The following is a 23,548-nucleotide window of genomic DNA, read 5'->3' as shown; positions in this document are numbered from 1 at the left end:
GTTTGATAAATTTGAAGCTTGTTGATAAAGACAATAAGTCCCTGGCATAGCAACCTGGAGGGAAACCCTGCTCTGTCTCCTTTCCCAACAGCTGTAGGTTGGTTTTCTAGCTAGGACATTTCCCTAGACATCACTAGCTGACCATTAATCTCTGTCTTGTAGAGTAAGTCCTCTGAGTAGTAGGCATCCGGCAAATTCTTCAAGCTTTAGCTACAAAAGCAGTATTGTTTTGTTTAAAAGTGAATGGGGAAGGAGAGGGAGGGATTTTCCCAATATGTGAAGCACAAACATATGAAGGACATTGGTGGCAAGAGCTTTGATGACCTAAGAGGAAGGGAAGGAGGGACTTGGGGAGAGGATGGAAGGAGGAAAATTAATCAAACTGTCTTTAAACCTTTCTACAAACTATTTCCCTCTCAAAACTATAGTGTCAACAACCTCATTTTCTTTGGTTTATGGTGGGTATCTTTTTCTTCTCTTTCATCTAAGCATATGAGTTTAGTTGTCAGTCTTTGTTGCAGGCAAACAGTTTGAAAATTCTGAGTAAAGAGATGGTTGGAACAGAAGGATTATAGTAGCCAGTCAGAATAGGGAGCATTGCATATTCACAACTTGGTTACTGAGAAATAACCATATGATGATTATACAAATATCTGCATTGTGATTGGTTGTGAGTGTGAGTTGCCTAATCACTACACTCTGGCTGGCAGCTAGTATTAAATAAAGTGAAGGGAAATGAGTAACTGAGAAATCTGTAGTTATGCATCACTAATTGTATAGAATCCTTGCACTCTGGCTGAGACAATTCCATCTCATCCTAATATCCCATATTGGTATAGAAGGAAGCAATTTTGTAACTTGTTTCTTTCCTTAATGTACCCTCAAGCTGATTGATGCTCTCAGCCATTACATGCAACTTGTAGCAATAATAGAAATGTAGGACTGGAAAGGACCTTAATAGGTTACCTAGTCCAGTCCCCTGCACTGAGACAGGACGAAGTATTATATAGACAATCCCTGACAGGTGTTTGTCTAACCTGTTCTTAAAACTGCAATAATGGAGATTCCACAACCTTCCTAGATAATTTATTCCAAATCTTAATCACCCTTACACTTAGGAAGTTTCTCCTAACGTCTAAGCTAAATCTGTCTTGCTGCAATTTAAGCCCCTTTACTTTCTGTCCTGTCCTCAGTGGTTAAGGAGAACAATTTTCACCCTTCTCCTTATAACAACCTTTTATATACTCGAAGATTGTTATCATGTCTCCCCTCAGTCTTCACTTCTCCAGACTAAACAAACCCAATTTTTTCAATCTTTCCTCATGGGTCACATTTTTTAGACTTTTAATCATTTTTGTTGCTCTCCTCTGGACTTTCTTCAGTTTGTCCACATCTTTCCTGAAGTATGTTGCCCAGAGCTGGACACAGTAGTCCAGCTGAAACTTTATCAGTGTTGTGTAGAGTGCAAGAATAACTTTTTGTTTCCTGCTTATATCACTCCTGTTAAAAATTCCTTGAATGATGTTCGCTTTCTTTGCAACAGTATTAAATTGTTGACTCATGTTTAGTTTGTGATCCACTATAACCCCCAGATCCTCTTCTGAAGTACTCTTTCCTAGACAGTTATTTCCCATTTTGTATTTGTGCAATTGATTATTCCTTTCTAAGTGTAGTACTTTGCATTTGTCCTTGTTGAACTTCATCCAATTTATTTCAGACTATTTCTCCAGTTTGACAAGATAATTTTGAATTCTAATCCTGTCTTCCAAAGTGCTTGCAACCCCTCCCAGTTAAGTATTATCCACAGACTTTATGAGTGTACTCTCTATGCCATTATCCAAATCATTTATGAACATATTGACTAAAACCAGACCTAGGACAGATCCCTGTGAGACCCCACTCCATATGCCCTTCCAGCTTGACTCTGAACCATTGATAACTACTTTCTGAGTATGGTTTTCCAAACAGTTGTGCATCTACCGTATAGTCAGTTCATCTAGGCTATAGTTCCCTAATTTGCTTATAAGAAAGTCATATGAGACAGTATCAAAAGCCTTACTAAAGTTGAGATAGAGCACATTTACTGCTTCCCCCATCCACAAATCTTGTTACCCTGTCAAATAAGGATATTAGGTTGGGTGTACATTATTTGTTCTTAACAAATCCATGTTGACTGTTACTTATCACCTTATTATCTTCTAGATGCCTACAAAGTGACTGTTCAGTTATTTGCTCCATTATCTTTCTGGGCACCAAAGTTAAGCTGACTAGTCTATAATTTCTTGGGTTGTCCTTGACCTTTCCCCCCCTTTTTATAGATAAGTACTAAACATTTGCCCCTTTCCCATTCTCTAGGATTTCTCCTGTCCTCCATGAGTTCACAAAGATGAATTGCTAATGGATCAGAGATCTCTTCAGCCAGTTTCTTAAGTATTCTAGGATGTATTTCATTAGACCCTCATGACTTGAAGACATCTAACTTGTCGACATACTTCTTAACCTGTTTCTTTCCCTATTGTAGACTCAGATCTTCACTATGTTAGTCCATTCACTGCTAAGCTTTTTGGTGAAAGGCGTTTAACATTGTTGTGTTTTCTTTTATTTTCTTTCCTTTCTCACTGAATAATGAGCCTACTATGTCCTTGGTTGTCTTCTTGATTCTAATATATTTGTAAAATGTTTTCTTGTTATCCTTTATGTCGTCAGCTAGTTTAATCTCATTTTGTGCCTTGACCTTTCTAATTTTGTCCAGACATGCTTATGTTGGCTTTTTTTAAATATTGTAGCCCTGCTTGCTTCCTTTATTATATCCTTTCTTATGGGTTTGTTGTTTGTTTTATTATAATAGATAATAGAGTTATAGCTTTGTATTACAGTGGTTTTGGCAGTAATGCAAGGACTGTACAGGCCACATCCTGTATGAGCTAAAGCAAGGTATCGTACATATGTCTGTGGCCTTTGGCATAGATAACTGGCCTATGAAGTGCTCTCTGTAAACTTAACAGATACATCACAAAGAACATGGAAATCACCACCACCACCAAACTGATTCAGGCCAGAACTAACAGAAGTGAGAATGAGCTACTTGGCATTAATACATATGAATATGTCAGCCTATAGAGTAAGTGTAACGCTGATAGACCCCGGTTGTCGTCGGGTGGGATCGAAGCTGGGACCTCTGGAGCTTAGTGCATGAGCCTCTACCGCATGAGATAAAAGCCAACTGGCTGTTAGCTAAGGCTGTAGAGCAGACTCATTTAATCTCTCTCTTTAAGTGGTCTCAGTGCCACTAGATGCGACAGAACACCACACCCAGATGGTGTGTGGGTTACATAAGCACCCCCGATATTATGTGGATCAGGAAATTGAGTTCGGACATGGAAGGTGGGCACATAGTGCTCAGGCTCTATAAGAGGGGCAAACCACCATATTGTTAAGTTAGTTTTTAAGTTAGGTTTTTGGTTAGTTTTTCTTGTGTCTTTCTATAGATTTCTAGCTCTCTAGCGTCTCCTAAGTTTTTCATCTTCCACTCGATAATTGGAGAACCTTGGACTCTTTTGGCATGCCAGAGGTGAGGCTGGTCCTTTGTCTCTTACCACTAGGCTATCAAGGAAGGGAGTGAGTATATTAATCTAGGAAGCTTTATAGTAAATGATACCACATGTACCTCTAAAATCAGGCAACAATATTCATCCTTTGTAATTTGACCTACTTATTTTCCTAACAGATGTCTGGGTAGTTGAAGTCCCCCATTACCACCATGTCCTGTGCTTTGGATGATTTTCCTTTTTAATTCTGGTTGATTTCTTTTCCATTTGATTACTATTCCATTTATGTCAATAAGAGTCTTTAAGGCTGTATTTTATTTTCAAATTGAGTGTCCTTGTCATACATCCTGAGGATCCTTGCAAGACTCTGGGTAGTCTGATTCTGGGACAAGAACCCTATTATCTTCTGATCAGATCAATTGGCGAGCCTATAACCTTTATTATATAAACTATAATATTAATCCCCTAAAAATCAGGCAACAATATTCATCCTTTGTCATTTGACCTACTTTACACTTTTTGTATGACTCTTTTTTTGATTTTCAGGTCATTGATGATCTTCTGGTTAAGACAGTTTGGTTTTTACCATACTTCCTATCTTTACTGCATGTTGGGATAGGTTACTCTTGTGCCCTTAATAATGTCTCTTTAAAAAACTACCAGCTTTCCTGAATTCTTTTTTCCCTTAGACTTGCTTCCCATGCGATTGTACCTACCAATTCTCTGAGTTTGCTAAAGTCTGTCTTCTTGAAGTCTCTTGTCTTTATTCTGTTGTTTTCCCTCCTAACATTCCTTAGAATGACAAACTGTATCATTTCATGATCAATTTCACCCAAATGCCTTCAATCTTCAAATTTTTAACCAGTTCCTCCCTCTTTGTCAGAATAAAATCTAGAACAGCCTGTCCTCCAGTTGCTTTCTCCACCTTCTGCAGTAAAATGTTGTCTCCGATGCATTCCAATAACTTGTTGGATAATGGGTGTCCTGCTGCATTATTTTCCTAACACACATCTGGGTAGTTGAAGTCCCCCATCACCACCATGTCTTGTGCTTTGGATGATTTTGTTAGTTGTTTAAAAAAAGTCTCATCCACCTCTTCTTCCCAGTAAGGTGGTCTATAATAGACTCCTACTATAACATCACCCTTGTTTCTTTCTCTTTTTATCCTTATTATGAGATTTTCAATGGATCTACCTCCCACTTCTATCTCATCCTCAGTGCAAGTGTGTACATGTTTGATATACAAGAAAGCACATCCTGCTGTTTTTTTGTCTGTACACTTCTGTACCAATATTCCAGTCATATGAATTATCCCACCAAGTCTCTCTGATGCTAATTATGTCATAATTGTGATTATTTGGTAGTATTTCTAAAGTTCTTCCTGTTTATTTCCCATACTTCTTGCATTAATATAGACATCTAAAATGGTCATTAGATTTCCCCTCTATGTTCTCTCTTGTCTCTCCTTTCTCCCTGTGAGGATTGCCCATGTTCCCTCCAGATTCTGACCCTTCACCAGGTCTCTATGTTTTGGACTTACCTGTGGGCTTTTTTCTCTTTCCCTGGGGGAACCTAGTTTAAAGCCTACCTAGGCTTAGCCAGTCAGTATCCAAAGTACTCTTCCCCTTCCTTCACAGGTGGACCCCATCTCTGCTCAGCAGTCCTTCTCTGAACATCATCCCATGGTTGAGTATTTTCCAATACTCTGTTGTAACATGTTTCAATGCTTGCTTCCTAAATATTGATTCCTGTGCTATTTATTCATTTACAAGCACATTTAATCAGAACAGGAACTTGAGAGATGATAGAGGGAGTGAGGAAGAAAGCTTAGTTAAGTGAGCATTGGAAGCACTGAAGGAATGGGGCATCTGAAGATTTGAGGAACTGAGCAGAGCTGTGCAGCAAAAGGTAATTTCATTGTGCAGATGATTTCAAAATTTGGTTTCATTCTGATTAGGAATGAAAACCAAACATTTTTAAATTCTTCCTGACAGAGAACTGAGGCCTGGGCAGTCCACCTGACAGGCTGCCATAGACTCACAGATCCTGGAAACTGGTCCTGTGGTCTTAAGATACATGCAGGATTCACTTTTGATAATAGTGTTTTTGATCAATATTTAAAGGAATATTTTGACAATACATTTAACCATTTCTGCTAGTCTGTGTTTACACATATCTACTTTATTACATGAAATGTTTCCATTTTGCAAAATAACCATGTAATTTATTTACAAAACAATCATTTTCTGTTTCTAAAGTTACTTAAATGATATAACTTGTTAATTCTGTTGCCATAAAGTTTCCTCTTTCCTGTGTGACAAAATTCAGTGCCTGCCTTGTGTTACTGTTTCACCTTTTAGGGATTTGATTCCAGATTCCAATAAGTTCTTTCCAGAGACATCCAGAATTTATCTTGCAATCCTGCTAATGTAGTTCACTGAGTTATATTTTACCAGAAATCTAGCTGTTTCCATGGAAAGCTGGATAACTTGCTGAAAGATTTAGGAAATACCTTGAAAGAGCTGAAAGTGATAATTTATTCAAAACTATAAATTCCGTTTGCTTTTATATAATCCTGATCTTTCCACCCTGTCTAATCTAAAACAGTTATTTCTGTATATTTTATGTGGTTAAATATTTGAAAGAGTACTAAGGATTTACCTTCACATTCACCATTCTTTTAGATAACTTCCTTGTCAAATCCTTATCTAACATGCTCAGAGCAAGTTTTCTGAATTACTTCTAATCACAAAGACCATGGGAAGTAAATAGGTATCCACTAAGGATAGAAATATTTCTTTAAGATGACTTGTCCAAGATCATCTTGGGTCTCATATCTGGCTGTGTGACAAGAAAATATGGTTGTCCTCATTTTTGTGTAGCTAAATATAATTAAGCCTTGATATGCTTGCCAATGTGTAGAGTAGGGCACCACTTGCTGAGTGGAGACAGACTTTAGCAAAGACGCAGGCTGGGAAGGGCAAATGATCCATTTTCTTCTGCTGCTGAAAAGTGTTTATAGCAAACCAGTTTCCTTGTAAAGAGAGACAAAGTTTCATTTCAGTCTTTGAAAATAATTACATTTGGTTTACCCTGACTTGAGTCCTGGTCTGCTGGACAATGGGATTTTTCCTAGTGTGAGTGATCTGTGCTGTGGTGCATTCATTATTGGGTACCTTTCCCTTACCCCAAATGATTGTGAAGGAAATGATTTAGCTGTGTAAGGCACTGTTACCCAGTCCATCATTTAGCCAGCAGATGGCTCCATACTTCCTAGTACTGTACAGGCAAAAGGAAGTAACATGCTGAAGTCAGAGGGGATCAGAGTTGGAGAGAAACTAGAGGCTGTGTGGAGGAGGTGGTCAATGGTAGCCTGGAATCCATAGAGGAAAAATTAAGTATGAGGCAGCCTGGGAGTTAAGACTGAAAAAGTGAGAGCTGGGTGAATAAACAACCTGTTGCTGTGAGGGAGCCAGCAAGAGTAGCAGCTAGAGGAGGATACAGGCCATTGGCCCGCAAGCAAGAGACAAAAGATGTGCAGATGGCAGAAAACAGCATGGAGATGCCCCTTCAAAAGAACTGAATTCTGGCTGGTGGGATCAGGCCAGTGTTTGATTACCATCTGGGAGAGGGGGTGGGCCTGAAGTAGTACCACGGGAGCTGAGTTAGGAACTGTTGGGTTGACCACTTGCCATAACTGATGAAATCATTGTCCTGAGAATGCTTTAACACTTACAGTCTGGCAGCCCTGGTAAGCAATCCTTCTTTTAACTACTCAAAACATGTGTGCATGGGGACCCAAAGAATGGAGTCTATACAGTCTAGTATCTATAGCAGGGGTTCTCGCAACACATTTTTTGGTGGCCTCAGAGTGTGGCCCCCAACTCTTGCTGGTGGCTGCACTGACAATTTTTCCTAAAATTATTTATTTTTCCAAAAGTAGATAAAGTAATATGCACATACATACATCCGAATCGTTGTAATTTATTTATGTAAGGTTTGGGGGGGGGTTGCGGACTCAATAATAAAAATAATGTACAGTTATCTCTATTCTTTACTGGACCTGCATGCAGATGTGGTTGCCTCATCTCAAAAAAGATATATTGGAATTGGAAAAGGTTCACAAAAGGGCAACAAAAATGATTAGGGGTATGGAACGGCTGCTATATGAGGAGAGATTAATAAGACTGGGACTTTTCAGCTTGGAAAAGAGATGAGTAAGGGGGGGATATGATAGAGGTTCATAAAATCATGACTGGTGTGGAAAAAGTAAAAAAGGAAGTGTTATTTACTCCTTCTCATAACACAAGAGCTAGGGGCCACCAAATAAAATTAATAGGCAGCAGGTTTAAAACAAGCAAAAGGAAGTATTTTTTCACACAATGCACAGTCAACCTGTGGAACTCCTTGCCAGAGGATGTTGTGAAGGGCAAGACTATAACAGGGTTCAAAAAAAATTAGATAAATTCATGGAGCATAGATCTATCTATGGCTATTAGCCAGGATGGGCAGGGATGGTGTCCCTAGCCTGTGTTTGCCAGAAGCTGGGAATGGGCAACAGGGGATGGATCACTTGATAATTCCCTGTTCTGTTCATTCCCTCTGGGGCATCTGGCATTGGCCCCCATCAGAAGACAGGATACTTGGCTTCATGGACCTTCGGTCTGACACAGTACGGCCATTCTTATGTTCTTATGACCTAACAGAATAGAAGCACAAATAAGGTGCTTTGCACGTTTTTATCTTTTTTATGATTGTTTCTTTTGCTTTTTTGGTAAAGTTGGTTGTCTCTGCAATTCTGAAGTAAATTTAAAAATGCTTTGACATAAAGAAGTCCAAATAATAATGAAAAAAACATATCTGCAAATTGTTCCACATTTTTTATTTCAGAAACAGACAAAAAAATCCAATCCAGTAATAATGATAATATTAACAACAAACATAATCCTATTATTTTGTATTTTAGAAATACAGTGTGATAATAAAAGTTCTGGGTTTTACCACATCCATTGTGTGGCTCAGATTACTTGCAAAATCTCAGCAGCTCTTTGAAAGGAAAGTCTGCAGGATCTCAAGTCTCCTGTGAAATTAGAAGAGAAGCTTCGAGGTTGCCATCAGTGAGGTGGTTTTGGTACTTGTTTTTCTGGAAATGAAGTGCACTGAATGTTCTCTCACACAGCACAGTAGTAGAAAACAGGGACAAGAAAAGCAAAGCAACTTTAGCCAGGGGCTTGTAGGTGTCCTCAAACAGGTACACATTACTCCAGAACTCCTGTACTGTAACAGCAGGTTGACAGAAGTATGTTTTCATTCTTGAATCACTGCACATTATCAGCATGAGGAACTTGAGATTCCTTAAATCCAAAGAGTCAAAGAAAGCTAATCTGTCTTGCAAGGCAGTTTGTTTGTTTGCAGCCAACAAAGCTGAACCAGAATTGTTGAATGGGTCAGTCACAAAGGTGTACTGATGAAAAAGTTTCCCTCACTGGAACAAATTTCAAGATCCTCAGGTATTCAGCTACAGCTGAGTCAACTTTTTGCTGCAGGTTCTCATCCTGACTCCTGAGAAACTGACTAAGCTTGTCAATAACTGAAAAGTCCTGTTCTTGTAGGTGCTGGACTATGTCAGTGATTGTCATTCTAAATGTTTTAATTATTTCAGTGCTATCAAATATTGTTAGCTGAGGTTTCTGAAGCTTCAAGGAAACAAGCTGTGGTAAAAACTCTTTCAAAAAGAGCAGGCAACCATGTATTCTGGATCTTGTAGTTTTTGGGACAGTTCCAGTGAAACTTTATTCAGAACCTCAACAAGCTCTTCCCAGAGCTCAAACAGCCTCTGTACATTGTCATTAAAACTAAGCCAGTGGACTGGTTTGTAATTCAGCAGCACCTTGTGTGTTTCACAACCCATTGCACACACAGTTGCAAATCTCCCTTTATTGACACTGTTGAGAATGTTGACAGCATTGATGCATTTTTTCACTATGGATTCAACCTCATCCATACTTTTCATTGAAGCTTTGCTGGCAAGTACTTCTTGGTGGGCAAAGCAGTGAAACAAAAAAAGTTTTGGAGTGCACCTTTCTTGGAAACAGTTCAGCACCTCTACTTGTGCACTTTGCATAGCTGCTGCCCCATCAGCTGTCAAACCACAGAGCTAACATGACACGCCAGCCACTTTCAAAAAACGTGTTTGCCAGTAGGCCTATTTCTAAGGCTCACATGACATAAAACACCTTCAGAAAAACAATGGCGATCACAGTCGAAAAAGCTAACACATGATTACCTTGGGATTCCTCGTGACATCAAGGCTCTCATCCAAGCACTGACTGTAGAAAGGGCTTGCTGCGACTTTTCCAGCTATTTTCATTTTGTAGAAAATTCACCAGGTCTCTTGTAGTCCTCTGTAATGTGTCAGTGCTCAGTGGTATCTCTCTGAAAAGCTTACTTTCTGGTTCTACAGCCAGAACAATTTTTTTCAGGAGTTCTCCATCTCTGAATGGTTTCCTTGCTTGCCCCAAAAGTAGTGCAACTTTAAAAGTAGCCACTTGAATCTGATCCGCTTCATACAAAAAATATTTGAGCCGCCGCTGTTGTCTTTCAAACTTGGTTTTTGCATCACGTAACAGCTTGCGTCTCTGAAACTCGTGGTAATTCTGTTCAAGTACATCTGCATGAGTGCTATAATGATGTTGCATTGCATAAATTTTGATTTGATGAATTTCTCTCTTACAAACAGCGCACACTGCAACTTGCTCAGAAATGGATTCAGATAGCTTCAGAAACACAAGAAACTGCATTTCCCACAGGTCTTGAAATATTTGTTTTTATTCCTTTCATGTTCTGCTTTACTTAGCAGGAGGTGGTTCCTGTGGGACCATCTCTGTATCACATTATGGGGCACTATCTGGCACTGATTTTTTGAAATACTTTCTGATACCCATTTGTGTCTTTAACTCTTTTGCCTTCTGCCATAAAGAATCTCAGCCTACTCAAACACCACGCAGAAATCTTGCTGACCATGAGGTAGACCAACAGTAGTGAGAGATGTACAAACACAGTGTGAATATGTTTTGTGATTTGAAAGGAAACCACATCTACGTAATTCAGCTCTGCCTGCACTGTAGCAATATTTAGAAGGGAATGAATCTGCATTATAATTTATGGTGTTTACAAGGCAACTTTAAAACTTTACATCTCAGCGATTGTTGGGGTGCTCTGGCCTGGTGCATAGGAGTATTTTGACTTTTATATTTGGGGGAGCAGGGTGGTATGGGTTTAACCAGAACTGAACAGGGTCTTATGCGTGAGTGATGTGGACAACCGCCCATGGTGCCATGGTGGGGGGAGTGCCAGGGACAAGAGGCAAGGAGTGTGGCAGGTCTGGGGTGCGAGGCTGCAGAAGGGAGTTTGGGACAATGGGGTGGGAGGCAGCGGGGCCCATGGGTGACGGGATGGTGGGTGGGTAGCTCTGAGGCAGCGGAAACCAGGGGCGATGGAGGCAGTGTTTAATTTGTAATGAAATTAAGGTGTCAGGACTCAAAGTGGGTGGCTGCTGGCAGGTGCTCAGCTTTGAAGGCAGAGTGGCATTGGGGTGCTAACTTTGCTGTGGAAAGTGATATTTGTATCTTTTTAAATATCACTTTTCACAGCAAGTCCTGGCAAATTGAGAAACCTGGATGGAGGGGTGGGGGATGAGGCACTGGGACCAGGGGCTCCACCACCACGTTGTTGGGGCTGATGGTTTGTGCCCTGGGTCAGCACCTGCAAGATTCCATGGTTGGTGCCTGCTGCCACACGGCCGGAAGTCAGCACCCGGGGCTGGCGCTGGGGGTCTGTGCCTGCTGCCACATGACCTGGGCTGAGGGTCGGTGCCCAGGGCCAGCACCCGCTGGAGCTCGCAGTCAGCACCGGAGATCTGCACCTGGGACTGCCCCCACCTGCACTTGCTTTGCAGCTCCCCTCGTCACCCACTCCTGCCACCCATGGGTGGCAGGTATAATAGGTGGCGCTGGGTTTGGTGGCAAAGTTTTTACTTTATTATGTCCTAAGAGGTTCTGGGGTGGCCGAGGAGGCAGTATGTGCTATTCAGTTTCAGACTCCAGGTAGATTACTGAGAAACCCAGGAAACTGAGTACCACCTCCTCAGCCACCCCGGAACCTGCCTGGGGCCTAGCAAAAGCATCTTTGAAGAGACACTTTTCCCCGGGAGCGGCTTGGGTCTGGGGAGGGGAGGCATGGCTGTGGCTGGCCTGGGGCTCCTCCGGGCAAGTGGGGGGGCTTGGGGCCTTCCACCAATGCGCCTTCCACTCGCCTCCTCACCCCCGCACCTGCTGCTGGCTTACTGTGTCCCCCCACACCTGCCACTTGCCTCCTCACTTCCCTGCCACAAACACCCCCCTACCCGCTGAGAGAACCCCCGATCGCTGCTGGCTCACTGCTCTCCTCCTCACTCCCCCGCTTGCAGCCAGACCTTCCCCGCTGCCTGCCTCCTCACACTGCTGCTGGCTTGCTGCTTGCCTCCTTACTCCGCTGCCAGGTCCACCCTGCCCACCTCCTCACCCCCGCATGGCTCCCCCCACCTCCGCCTCATCACCCTGCTGCTGGCTTGCCGCTCGCCTCCTTACTTCCCTGCCAGGTTTATAGTGTGTGACTTGTGATACACAGAATATATTACCAGAGGTCTGAGAGGGACAGAGTACCCCAGCACTAACAAAGACACTCTTCAGGGGGGTGGTTATCTGCCATTGCACGAGGCTTTGGAAACTATTCCTCTTCTTCATGGAGAATCTCCTTTGGAAGTAGATTTTATGTCATTCACTTGACAGCTATGATTTTTAATTTTATAATACACATATCTGACCTGGTACGTGTTGACTGTGAGAGCCTTGATATTGTTTCCAGTGGCTAAGCTTGTACCAATGATGATTAGGATGTATAACACAGGTCCAGCACTTATGTAAGCATGAAGACATAGCTGAACAGCTTGGCAACAAATCTGCCTCATGATGGGATATATTACACTTATGAAGAGAAAGTTACTAGACTAAATCCACTGAGAACACATTATACCCATTAGCACTAGGGTTGCCAACACTCCCGGAGTGGCTTGGAGTCTACTGGAATCGGCATCTATCTCCTGGTGACTACTGAAAGCAATCCAGGAGACTGTAATAGGTACAGTACAATTAATGACATTACGTCATGTTGGGGGAAAAAAATCTCATGGAATAGCTTCAGTCAGAATTGGCAATCCTAGAGCTTTCTGGTAAACAAAATATCTTGATTTAATCATCTGCATTCCCTCACCCTCCAGGGATTTCCCTCTGGCTCCTGGGAAAAATGTGATGTGGCTCTTTGTTTCCCCTGGGTCCGTGAGTGGCAGAGAAAGAAAGGGAGGTGACAGCTCCTTTTTAGACCACTTTGGTGAGGGTCAAGGCTCTGAGGCCTAGCAAGAGACTGGCACTGTGGACCATTGGGAGGATGGTGCTCATTTCTGGTCTAGAAGGAAAGAGCGGGCACTTTTTGGGTCTGTGGGGAAAGAGCTGGGTCTCTTCTTTGTGATCCTAATGGAACTGAAAACCTCTGATGTTGTCCCTTAGGAGACAAAGAGGACTCTGGGGTAGAGTCTCCTGTGTGGTTTCCTCCGGGAGGGAGGAAGCACACTGGGGTAGTGGATGGGTAGGGTGGTGTCATGTTCACCTTGTACACAGTAGGCTGCAGGGCTGCTATTAGCAGTTCAGGCTCTTGTACCAGATATGGACTGGCTACAGTGCTTCTTTCCCAAACAGGTACACCAGAGATGTGTTTGCTTGAAGGCACTTTAATTCACCACCAGCTAGATCTGTTCCATGCTCAGATCAAGTGTTATATGTGGCCTACCTAGTTGCTGAACAGGATAATACAGTTTACATTCCACTACGGGGGGAAGGGGGGTCTTCTGTGTCCTTGGGGGAGCGGAAGGGTGGGGGGGTCTCTAGTGTGGCTGGTCTCCTGGTGGAGGGGAAGAACTGTGAGCTGGAGGGGTGGGAGTGAGATCTCCTGGGGGGCTGCTCCCCTGTTGGAGATAGGGTCTCATCATGCAGTGTTGCCAAGCCTCCAGGATTATTCCTGGAGCCTCCAGGGATTAAAGATTAATTTTTAATTAAAGATTATGTGGTGTGATGAAACCTCCAAGAACAGGTCCTAGCAAAACTGGCAACCTTACAAGATGCATCCGATGAAGTGAGCTGTAGCTGTAACGAATAAATGTGCGAGTCTCTAAGGTGCCACAAGTCCTCCTTTTCTTCTTACACGATGTGTGGTCCTCCGGTGGGACCAGGCCAGGGAGAGGGAGAAGCTCTGTGAATTAGTGGGGGAGGAGCCGATGGGGGAGGGGAGGGTCTGCCTCTCTGAGAGAAGGCGGGGCTCTCTCTCCGGGCTGGTGGGTGGAGAAAGAGCCGCTCTCCGGTTGTGTATGGGGGAGGGGAGAACACCCGCATCCTCACAGAGGCAGGGGATGACATCACCGGTTCTTCCCAAAGAGGCGCTCTCGCATTGGCTAGGCGGACGGGGTGCTTTCCACCAATGAGCATGCCGCAGGGGTGCGGGCTCGCTGACGTGAGAGCCCTCTGCCGTATGGGGATTTATTTTGCTTTGGGCCGCTCTAGCCGCCGCCATTAGAGGATTTGGGAGTCTGGGGCTGCATATCCCCCCCGGCTGCGCCGAGTGGGAGCGCCCGCGGCCGAGCGAGCTAGCCAGGCCGGGAGAGACCATGTCCTGAGCGGGGAGCCGCAGCCAGCGGGGCGGGGGGTTGGTGGGGGGCGCGGGGGGCTGCTTGCACCGACTAGTGTCTGAGGGACGGATCCGGGAGCAGGCGGCGCTGCGGGGTAAGGCAACCTTCTCCCCCCCCCCCCAACTAAGAGCAATTCCCCTCTGGGCCACCCACCGGCGGCTCCTTTGGAAACTGCCGCCCAAGGCCCCGCTCTCCCACCGACACCCGGGGCGGGGGGCCTCTCTCCCCCAGCCGCCTGGCTGCCTTCTGGGGAGAAATCTCCCAGCCCTGCGGGACACTTAGGCCAGGGACCTCCCCCCCCCCTTCCCCCCCGGGATCATCGCCACGGACGGAACTTCCTGTCGCTGGGTGCCCCCTTCTTAGCTCCTCCCCCTTTCCTCGCGCCCCTTTAACGATCGGGGGGGGGGCGCTAATCGGCCCCTCCCCCAGCAGGGCCCTTGCTGCCCTAGTCGGTTCCCTACCGTGAGCGACCTAGGGGAGTCCCATCCCGCCCCCAGAGCCAGCGCTGCTCGGGCTGCGGGCTGAGCCGGGGCTGCCTCCCCTCAGGTCTGGCAGGGCAGGTCGTAGCCCGTGCGTTGAGTTGTGGGGGGCTGCGGCCGCCTTCCCTTTCCTTGTGGTTCGGGGGGACTCCTGAAACTTTTTCTCCCGTAACATGGAGTCACGGTGTGGAAAAGGGTGAGAACGTTGCTTGCATGTCCTCCCCTGGCCGCCCTCCGTCACGGCCTGCTGAGGGGATCCATGCACCCGCTCCGGAGAGACGGTGCTACTGCAGTTGGCTTGTTTGTTTACTGGTGTAGAAATACTTGCGACGTGAACTAGGTTGGGTGTTTTTATAGTCGGAGGATGACCCCAGCTTACTTAAACGGAGACGTATAGTGCATCTTCTGCCCGTAAGGCTTTTGAATTCCACGTATTAATATCTAAATCTTGTTTTTACTTTATTGTTTGTGTCTCCATTAACTTGTATCCTAGTTTGAATAGTGTTCACTTCTCCATTGGAAATCAGGAATTTGCTTCTGCAGTAACCATTCCCTGAAGGAAGGTTTATTTGTACACTGCTATATGCAGAGTTTATCACTACACCCAAAAGCGCTATATCAGACAATTTAAAAGCTATATTCAAATGACAAGACTGTTAAACAGGGAGAGCCAGGAAACTCTCCTTATTTTGCTGCTCTCCAAACATCTGCAGTACCGAGATCTACAGGAATGAGATCATAGGTCTCCTGACTCCCGTTTATCCCCCCCCCATTTTTTTTCTAGACAAGTCTTTACTTCTGTACTACAGAAACCGCCTGCATGTTGTGAATTACTTGTTTGCACATGTGTTATAGACAGTAGGTTATCCATAGTTAATGTTGAACATATAGTACCAAGTCGTATAAAGCATTTGTGGTGGTGATGTACGAAGATAAACCATAGTCCAAACAGGATCTGAAATATTTCTGAATTCTTTTTAATTTATTAACTGAAATCGTTCTTATTAATAGACTATAAGATAATCTTCTGATATTCAGTTTGAGGGGGGCTCCTCAGGACCTTCTCTACCTTCAAAGCCCTACATGGTACCAACAAGCTTGCTGATAAAGATGAACTATACAACCCTCTCTGGGGTGCGTTAATGCAACTCTGTGAACAGTTGTAGGTGGTTAACTTTGAGTGATGCAAGGCACTGTCTCTCATTCTTCAATCCAGATTCTGAACACACCTCATCCTGATTAGTCCCAGCTACCTCCTCAGGACTAGATGGTGTTAATATGATTGCAGATGTAGAATCTGGGTCTCCTGCCTGGCAGACACAACACAGCTGCTAAGACCTTTTTACTAGCACGGTGACTTTCAGTGATATCAATGAAGAAAATAACTGTTCTAGAATTTTTGAGAATTGCCATTTTGAACAGTAGTGTTTCTTTTTTATTGGAACAATACCTGAATCTTTAAAATGTGAATCTTTAAGCAGTTAATCTAGTATGCAGATGTGTATTTAGGGACACAGTAATTTGTCTTGTGACAGCATACACTAATTCTCACCTCTCAGCTTTTTTGTGTGCGATATCAGTTGCATGCAGAGTTGTCCACTGCAGAAATTAACCTTTTTTTTTTGTTAGTATAATTGTATTCAGAACCCCGAAAGTGTAATTCAGGAGGCACTTCTTCCTTTGGTTTATTCAGCACTTAAACTATTAGAGACTCAAAATTGACTTCGATAATGGTGAAAGAGGACATTGAAACGCATTAGTATTGTTCAGTAATCATCCAGTGGGGTTGCGGTATGGTAGAGTAACATGAGTCATCCCCCAGCATCTTCTAGCTATGGAAGTGGGAGACCAGTAACTGAGTTGGTGTCTCCTCGTCTGCAGTCTAATATCTGCAGATGTTTTTAACTTATACATGTTGATGTAAAATCATAAAATTTAGTTTTGTCACAGTGCTGGACTGGAATAACATTTCTGCATCTGTTTCAGCTCACAGGCTTTTGGAAGCTTCAGCTATATAGTGTAATTGTTTTGAAGAAAGGATTTGTTGAAATGCTGGTAGCCGCTTCTCTAAATGAAAAAACCATGGTCCCCTCTCAGCCCCTGGATTTGCAAATACACTGGTCCCTCGTTATTGGAGAGTGGTCTACAATATTACATTTTTAATAAAATGAAGGTATTTTAAAGTAAACAGGAACACTAAATAGTTAGAAACCACTCCTTTTATGCACTTGATACAGAAACATAGCTCAAAGTGGACTTTTAGAGACATTGGTTAAAAATACTTCTGGGTCAAAACAACATACCCAAATTTTATCCTTGAGTGACTATGGATGCATGTTAGAACTCCTGGACAATAGTTCATCATGGAAAAGCCTTAATTTGAAGTATGAGTTATACTTAATTTATATCTCAGGTCCTTAAACAATATATAAAATAGATGGAGTGTGTCCTCCATTAGAAGCATTTTATTAGTTGTGTTGTCTCTGTATGGCACATTTTAGAATGATACATCAGGAAGTGACTGACTCACAACTCTGAAGGTGGTGAAGAGAGCAAAGTTAGTTTAGATTTGTCTATTCAAGGCAGCTCTGACTTGTGGTGTTCAGCTTGTAATTTTAGGATTCTTACTGGGAAGAAACAATCTTGGCCACCTTTCCTACTTTCGCACTAGGAACCTGTATTTGTTTACAGGTTTATACTCATTAACATGTTTCCTTTTTAGCTTAAATATTGAATCTGTAGGAATTTAGGTTTTGTTTAAATATATTCAAGTTAGGTGTACCCTTGCTAATGCTTAAAATTCATGTGAATTTTACCAAGTATCTTAGTGTGGTATCAGCTTAACTTACTTGTCCTCTCCATGTTTAATGCCTGCATCCAGCTTGACTTTTTTTTAATTATTTCTTCTATCTTCATCTCCCACATCTTGCTTTTGGATAGAGCTGAAATTACAATGACTATTAAACTATTTCTTCTTGTATAGCACTGTATGCTAAATCATCTTTCTTTGTACTGCATCATCATTGATGTTCGTGCAATAATTAAACTGCTGCTAGATCTGCAGGGTAGCTAACCAGTTTACTCTTTTTCTCACCAATTCTACTAATACAGTATCATGTTTCCTAACAAATTGCTAAAACACCAGCTATTTGCTAAAGAATTCTGTAAACAAGTAGGCTGCATCTTAATTGGTGCAGTAACAATTTAAAATGGAACTAAACTTTAGTTGTATTTGGAAACAGTAAATAAACTAGTACAGGGAAACTAGAAGGGAACAATTCTGTAGTTATCAAAGTCTTCATTTTAGCTTTTTAAATGGGTGCTACAAATGATGGGAGAATGGGTGCAAAAATAAATATCAGTTATGATGTTTTACACAACTGGTGATGACCTTACTGCATCACTTGTCAAATGGCATTGCTTGGTAAAATCAGTTAAATAGCAGATAATTGCTTAGTTTGTGGTGATGTTTGAGTTGAATATGTTGTACTTTTACAAGATGAAGTTTTGTTTTTAATCACAATCCCAAGCATAATTTATATTAGACATTTAACTTGTATTAATAACATTCTAACACTTCCTTTTTATACATTTTTGTCAAAGTAGTTGCCGTTTTGATATGTAGGGAATCCAGATATTGGAATCACTTGCTCTGTTAAATTTAAGATCTTACTTGTTTACTTATTTTCTTGATAGAGCTTTTGTTCATGGCTTGAGAGAGAATTTCCTTTTCAGCATAAGATCCCATTACAAATAATCTGTGAAAATAATTTAAAATGGTCCTATAATTTTTGCAGTGATTTATGCAAAATTTAATAAAATGGTACAAGAGTTAAATAAAATATTCTGATGGCTAGTAATATTTTGAATGTCCTAATGGTAGCACTTTTTTTTTTCTTACCATGATACAGAAAAAAAGCACTCTGTAAAATTGCTCTTCAGTTGCTTTTATTTTACACTTCCTATGTGTTTTAAGGAAGATTACAAGAATAATAGGATTGGAAGGGCCTTCGAGAGGTCTGCTAGTCCAATCTACTGCACTAATGGCAGGACCAAGTGTTGTCTAGAGTGACTATTCCTGACAGGTGTTTGTCTAACCTACTCTTAAAAATCTCCACTGATGCAGATTCTACAACCTCCCTAGGCAGTTTATTCCAGTGTTTAACCACCCTGACAGGAGGTTTTTCCTAATGTCCAACCTCAGCCGCTCTTGCTGCAATTTAAGCTCATTGCTGCTTCTGCTATCCTCCGAGGTTACGGAGAACATTTTTTTCCCCCTCTTCCTTGTAACATTTTATGTACTTGAAAACTGTTACCATGTCCCCCCTCAGTCTTCTCTTCTCCAGACTAAACAAACAAATATTTTCAATCCTCCCTCACAAGTCATGTTTTCTAGACCTTTTATCATTTTTGTTGCTCTACTCTGGACTGACTTCAGTTTGTCCACATCTCTCTGCAGTGTGGCACCCAGAAGTGTAAACAATACTCTAGTTGGGGCCTAATCAGCACTGAGTAGAGTGGAGGAATTATTTACTGTGTCTTGCTTACAACACTCCTGCTAATACAACTCAGAATTATTGCAACAGTGTTATGCTGTTGACTCATATATAGCTTGTGATCCATTATAACTCCCAGATTCCTTTCTGCAGTAGTCCTTCCTAGGCAGTCATTCCCATTTTGTGTGTGTGTGCAACTGATTATTCCTTCCTAAGTGAAGTACTTTGAATTTCATCCTGTTTTCTTCGGACCATTTCTCCAGTTTGTCTAGATCATTTTGAATTTTCATACTATCTTCCAAAGCACTTGGAACCCCTCTCAGCTTGATATCCTCCGCAAACTTGATATGACCTTCCAGCTTGACTGTGCATCATTTATAACTATTATTTGGGAATGGTTTTCCAACAAGTTATGCACTCACCTTATCATAGCTCCATCTAGGTTGTATTTCCCTAGTTTATGAGACAGAGTATCAAAAGCCTTATTAAAGTCAAGATATAACACATCTACCAGGGTTGTGAGTTCAATCCTTGAGGGGGCCATTTGGGATCTGGGGCAAAAATTGGGGATTGGTCCTGCTTTGAGCAGGGGGTTGGACTAGATGACCTCCTGAGGTCCCTTCCAACCCTGATATTTTATGATTCTACCACTCCCCCCCCCCCCCCCCCCGCAATCCACAAGGCTTGTTACCCTGTCAGAAAAAGCTATTAGGTTGATTTGACACAATTTGTTCTTGACAAATCCATGCTGACTATTACTTATCACCTTATTTTCTTCTAGGTGTTCACAAATTGATTGCTTAATTATTTGATCCATTATCTCTCCGGGTATTGAAGTTAAGCTGACTGGTCTGTAATTCCCCGGGTTGTCCTTATTTCCCTTTGTATAGATTGGCACTATGTTTGCCCTCTTCCAGTCGTCTGGAATCGCTTCCATCTTCCATGACTTTTCAACGATAATCGCTAGTGGCTCAGGTAATAACTAAGAGATAGTACCACTGAAAAGGATCTTGGGGTTACAGAAGATTGCACATTACTACTCGGGGCATTCTGCACACAGTATTTTAAAATTCTGCAAAATCCTGAAAATTTTATTTGTCAGAATAACACTACATAATCACACCAGTTTCAGTTATTTTGGTAATTACTATTTTGTCTTGGGTTTTGTAGAAGTTTTATCTTTACAAAACCTAAATTTTGGGGTAAATTTGACCTGACTGTGCCCCTTTATGGCTCTGTTTACCTTAGGCATGGGAGCCAGATCATGAGAATACTCTCTCTCTCTGCCCCTCTGAATCCAGTGGCTACGATTCTCAGTGGGATAAGGATTGGAGGACTTAAATTAGTTTGCTGGGGGTGGCCTCGTCTCTACTGAATTCTTGCAGGTTATGCATGTATCCAAAGAAGAAAGGGGTGGGATGGGGCCTTTACTTCCTGAACTGACAACTGCAGCCTCCAAATGAGTTTCTTCTCCCCACGTGGCAAATAACCAGCAGTTGCTTTCGGGGACAAATGATTTCATTGTGTGTGCTGTTTTTTTTTTAACATTAAATACATTTAAAAAAAGCACGAAGGGATCAAATTCCACATCTATTAAATCCTACCCTGCATCATGAAAGATTGTCGACTGGAGTCAATGTAATACAGACAGAGGCAATTGCAGAATAAGGACCAGGTGTGGACATTAGGTGCATAGTACTTATTTTTTGTTCTATAACTGATCACTCCAGCCTTCCTCATAAGGAACTTCGAGGAAAGCGAGCATAATAACTGATCTATTTTTTGGTACTTCCTGTAACATATTTTTGTTAAACTAATCCTTGTTGTAATGTAATATGGTGAGCATAATCGCAAAATATCAGACTGCTAGAGTGATTTGCCGTAAAAAAGTGCACTTGCTTTGGCTTGCTTACAAGTTGAGGTGGTTTTATTTAATTTTCATAAAGGTTTGGCTTTAATGTCCCCTCCCATGCCTAAGGTAAACACCCCCTCCTTGGGCCGCCGACATGGGGTGGGGAAGGGGCAGCTGCCTCTGGGCCAAGTGATTTAAAAGGGCCTGGTGCTTCTGGCCACCGCTGCCATTGTTACCTTGGCAGCGGCCGGAGCCCCGGGTCCTTTTAAATAGCTGCCGGAGCCCCAGGTGGTGTAGGCTGGGGGAGGCTGACTCTTAGCCCCGCCCCTTACAAGGGCCCAGTGCCGGGCCCCTGTACCAGTAAGTCTGTCTTCTTTCTTTCACCCCTGTATCTGAGACTGCTACAACATGAAGTAAATGGCAGAATACGAGTAAAACAGAGCAGGAGACATACTATTCTCCCCCAAGGAGTTCAGTCAGAATTTAATTAACAAATTAGTTTAACTAGCATCCTCAGCATGGAAGCATCTCCTCTGGAATGGTGGCCGAAGCATGAAGGGGCATACAAATGTTTAGCATATTTGGCACTTAAATACCTTGCAGTGTCGGCTACAAAAGTGCCATGCGAACACCTGTTCTCACTTTCAGGTGACATAGTAAATAAGAAGTGGGCAGCATTATCTCCCGTAAATGTAAACAAACTTGTTTCTCTTAGCGATTGGCTGAACAAGAAGTAGGACTGAGTGGACTTGTAGGCTCTAAACTTTTACATTGTTTTGTTTTTGAGTGCAGTTATATAACACAAAAAAAATCTATATTTGTAAGTTGCACGGTACTTGTATGAGATGAAATGAAAAATACTATTCCTTTTGTTTATCATTTTTACCGTGCAAATATTTGTAATAAAAATGTGAGCACTTTACACTTTGTATTGAGTTGCAATAGAAATCAATATATTTGAAAATGTAGAAAAACATCCAAAATATTGGTATTCTATTGTTTGTGTGATTAAAACTGCGATTAGTTGCAATTAATTTTTTTGAGTTAATGTGTGAGTTAACTGCTATTAATTGACAGTCCTAATTTTCAGTTTTATTTATTAATAATCTAGGGGCCTACACCCATTGACTTCAGTGAAGAAGGATCTGGCCCTTTGATAGGTGAGACAAATCTACTCAAGATATTGGACAATAGTTTAGAGAAGGGGGGGTCTGTATTGCTTACTTATTGATTAATAATATTTAACTCTGAAGTGCTTGTCTCAGTTGCTAGTGTGTAATTACAAAGTTTTACTATATTATATTAAAAGACAGTAAAACAGTGCTATATAAACTTGTTGCCAAAGAGAAATGTTGGCAGATCACTTGCTGCACTCTGAACATTTTTTGTTTTTGTAGAGCTTGTCAAGTGATTAAAAAAAGTTTCACGATTAATCGCACTGTTAAACAATAATAGAATAGCATTTATTTAAATATTTTTGGATGTTTTCTATATTTTCAAATATATTGATTTCAATTACAACACAGAATACAAAGTGTACAGTGCTCACTTTATATTTTTTATTACGAATATTTGCATTGTAAAAACGATAAGAGAAATAGTATTTCAATTCACCTCATACAAGCACTGTAGTGCAATCTCTTTATGATGAAAGTTGAACTTTCAAATGCAGAATAATAATAATAAATTATTATAGAACTCCCTTCAGCTGAGTGAGCCCCTGTTTGCAAGGAAGGGTGGATTTTACCTAAGGGCCTCGACATGCAGCAGGGGAGGTGAGGCTGGTACAGGGATGCTGAGCTTGCCAGGCCCCTGTTCTCTGTGGCAGTGTTTCACAAACTTTTTTTTTGTGCTGGCGACCCCATTTGGACTAAAAAAAAAATAAAAAATTATGCACTCCTCACCCCCTCCCCTGTGAGAAAAAATTGTGACCCCCCCCACCCCTACCTCCAGCCCGGCGGGAGGCACGGGCCTCTAAACCAGCAGGGAGTGCTGATGCCTCCCTCTCCGGCCAGAGGTATGCAATTTAATGTGTTTAAAAAATTTGTTTTCAGTTAATTGCAGGTGTTAACTGCAATTACAGTGGACCCTCGCTAGAACACGCGTCTATATAGTGCGAATTCATGTATAATGCGGTTGCGGCCATGGATCCCAAATTTTAACTAATTTAATTGGAATTCATTTTAATGCGGTCCCCGCTATAACGCCGTCCCCATGTTAACGCGGTACCGTGCATGGATCCCGAATCCTGTGTTCTAGGAAGGGTCTGCTGTAATTGACAGCCTTAGTTTTTTGCTTAGAACAGCTCTCTTTTAAAATGGAAAGGATATTTTTTTTCCTCAAACATATAGGTCAAACAATCACTAAAGATATACACATTAACTGTTAGTTTATTTAGG

General features: G+C 42.0%; 1 protein-coding gene across 4 annotated transcripts in view; it reads left to right on the top strand.

Moving 5' to 3' along the window:
* Positions 1–14,165: 14,165 nt before the first annotated feature.
* ZRANB1 (zinc finger RANBP2-type containing 1) overlaps positions 14,166–23,548 on the top strand; it is a 69,847-nt gene continuing 60,464 nt past the window's right edge. Inside the window, exons 1-3 of one of the 4 annotated variants that reach the window (XM_084634132.1) lie at positions 14,358–14,416; positions 20,188–20,272; positions 22,261–22,309. The gene's annotated coding sequence lies outside the window, so the exon portion shown is untranslated. Of the gene's footprint in view, positions 14,417–20,187; positions 20,273–22,260; positions 22,310–23,548 lie in introns of all 4 variants that reach the window. The other 3 variants (XM_084634133.1, XM_084634131.1, XM_084634134.1) reach the window with 3 other exon arrangements.

This window comes from Lepidochelys olivacea (assembly GCF_965140295.1).
Source record: "Lepidochelys olivacea isolate rLepOli2 genome assembly, chromosome: 7".
Taxonomy (NCBI): domain Eukaryota; kingdom Metazoa; phylum Chordata; order Testudines; family Cheloniidae; genus Lepidochelys; species Lepidochelys olivacea.
Note: the sequence above shows the minus strand (reverse complement) of the source record. Positions and strands in the feature narration are given on the sequence as shown.